This window comes from Panicum hallii, chromosome 4 (genome assembly GCF_002211085.1).
Source record: "Panicum hallii strain FIL2 chromosome 4, PHallii_v3.1, whole genome shotgun sequence".
NCBI classification, from domain to species: Eukaryota; Viridiplantae; Streptophyta; class Magnoliopsida; order Poales; family Poaceae; genus Panicum; species Panicum hallii.
The window spans coordinates 44647124-44649857 of NC_038045.1; the positions used below are offsets into that span (position 1 = coordinate 44647124).

General features: G+C 52.5%; 1 long non-coding RNA gene across 1 annotated transcript; it reads right to left on the bottom strand.

Moving 5' to 3' along the window:
• Positions 1-248: 248 nt before the first annotated feature.
• On the bottom strand, positions 249-1589 carry LOC112890112. Its single transcript, XR_003228258.1, has 2 exons — positions 1038-1589; positions 249-622 (listed from the first exon to the last, which is right to left on the bottom strand). It is a non-coding gene; the product is annotated as an uncharacterized LOC112890112 (long non-coding RNA).
• Between the last annotated feature and the right edge of the window lie 1145 nt (positions 1590-2734).

Below are 2734 nucleotides of genomic sequence, written 5' to 3' on the forward strand. Positions count from 1 at the left end.
AACTATCTGTATTGTAATTTAAGATTTACTATGCCATTTAGTAGTTGTGTACCGAATTGTTGAGTATTTTTTATAAATTTTTACTGAATTGCTAAATGGATTTTACCTGTTTGCATATAAATATTTTGGTTTAGCATGCCACGCAAAAATCGTAGCTCCGCCACTGAACTTTGTTGGTCTTAGCGGAGCGCGAGGATCATGGTGTGAGCTTGAGGCATCAGCCGCGGGCTCGTGTTGTCAGCTTCATAAGCACATCCGATCTGTATGTGTTTGGTTACTTGGTTTGGTTCATTCTAGCCTGGCTAGAAAACTGAGCCAGGCTAGATTTCACCGGGCTTAGCAAATGCAATTCACCTGTGTTTGGTTGGATGGCTAGATATTGTCTAGCTCATGTTTGGTTGGCTGTACAAGTTGGTACGATGACCTTGCATTGGATATTGGTGAAGTTACCCTCCTCTTTCTCCGCTCACATTTGCCAAGCGCTTCTGCAGAACTAGCTGCACTAAACAACGAGGCCGCGCTGGGGAGCTCTGCCAGCGAGTTCCGCCGGCCGCGCGGCCGAGCTCCAACACCTTGTCCAGCTTCAGCCCCCGCTTGTTCTCCGCCGACGCCCCGAATTGACCTCGAAAAAAAGAATCTGTCAGTAAGCCGTGCTCCAAACGATTGAGGAGATTGGCATGCGTACAGGTTGCTTTAAATGCTCAGTTTATATTGCGACCGAGATTTGTTGAAAAGTGTACTGCGATCGAGATGGAAATTAAGCAAATCATGATTGGAGTTTTTTTCTTGATGGAATTTAAGTTGCAGGAGCAAATTGAATCCCCTTTTTTTTCTCATGAGACTGAATATTTCTGAGTTATCTGAAGATACCTATGGCCCTCTGTATCAGTTCCCTATCAGAAATCACACATATGCTTTTGCAAGGACTCATAAGAATTCAGAAATAGAGGCACTCATGAGCAGCTATTGCTTACTGAAATCTTCATCAGAGAGAAAAAAAGAGGGGAAATTAAAAAGAAAGCGGTGGCATCTCCCACCAGTGAACTCGCGGCTCATCGTCATGTACTGCTCCTCGGAGGAGTAGGAGCGGTGGCTAGCGGTGTCCCAGGACGCGGAGCCCGTGCGCGCGGGGGCCGTCGGCACGTCGGGTTCAGAGGGTGGATGTCGCGGGCAGGCGAGCTCTGCCGCCGGCCGCGCTGGGGCCGCTCCCGGCTCGCCCGTCGTGGCCACGCGCACGGTCGAGCTTCGCCCCTAGCCGCACGGGCGAGCTCTGCTACCAGCTGCGCTGGGGCCGCTCCCAGCCTCGTGCGCGGGCGAGCTTTGCCATGACCACGTGCACGGTCCTGCCTGCCGCGGCCGCGCCAGCCGCTGCAGCCGCGTGCGCGGCCGAGGCGAAGGGAGAAGTGTGGGAGGCGAAGGGCGGAGGCCGGAGGCGGAGACGAAGGGGTTGCAGCGGTGGAGGTGATGGGAAGGACCGGTGGAGGTGAGACGATTCACTCACCGGCTCATTATGCGCTAGCGCAAAGCTGGCTTGCTGGAAACGGGCATTTTTCTCGTTCTCCTGGAGCCCGGCTATGGGGTACCTTTTGAATTAGATAAGCCAGGCTAGAAGCGCTAGACAGACAACCAAACATGCTTAAGAGTATCCTCAGTAAGCCTCGTTGGAGGTTAGCCGCCCAACCAAACAAACCATCTCTTGCCTTGCAAAAATGGGGTCGTGCCACCTTCTCAAATCGAATGACCAATAGGAGGAGGCAAGTAGAGGTGGGCAGCGGGCTTCGATTCGCCGGCGCGAAGGCGCGGCTGTTGGCAGCGCGTCGAGGTGGGGTTCCCGAGCATGGCCGCCAGTGCGATTGGAGGCGACGGGAACGAGCTTCGGTCGATGCTTGCTGATAGAAAAGATAAATCTGACACCTCTCACTCTCACTCTCACCCTCGCCAGTTCCCACGAAATTCGGGTAATGACGCAGGGATGAGGAATCACTTGGGTGTGAGCATCGGTGGCACAATGATGCCATGGAGCTGCGCCGGAGGCTGAGCTCGCTGGAGCCAATCCCTCCTTCAGTCCTTCCTGTCGGCGGGTTTTATCCGGCTGCCCACCGAGGGGTATACCCAAGGTGGTAGGTTTTCGGTTGGGATGCGCTGAGATCAGGAACTCGAAGGTGCAGACAACACAAGATTTAGACAGGTTCAGGCCGCAATATGCGTAATGCCCTACGTTCTGTATGATGGTTTGTATTGCCTTGATGTTGATCTGGTGATCTTGGTTTAGAGGGGGTCCCTGCCCGCCCTTATATATCCGGGGGGACAGGGTTACATGAATCTTAGCCTGATACTAACTTAGAAATCGTACTCAAATACAACTCGAGTAGTTTCCTTCTGTATCGACTAATTCTACTCCGCATGCAGGTAGAATACAACATAAATAAGGTACGGGACATGTCCTATCCCTTAGCCCAATACGGACTCCTTGACGTACGCAGCCCCGTGGCCCCGGGTCCGACAAGCCCCCCGAGCTCTTCGTAGCTGAGTACTGCAGGCTCTTCGAGTACTTCTGAAGCAGTCTTCGACTTCTTTCGAAGCTCCGTCTTGAAATTTTTTCTTCGAGTACTCTTCTGACTGCATCGAAGCTATGAGGTGCTCATGCCCCGAATTCTTTCTTTTATATGGGGTGCGATGAATAATCGCACTCCATATGGAGTAGCCTCCAAGCCTTAGGTTGAATCAAAGAATC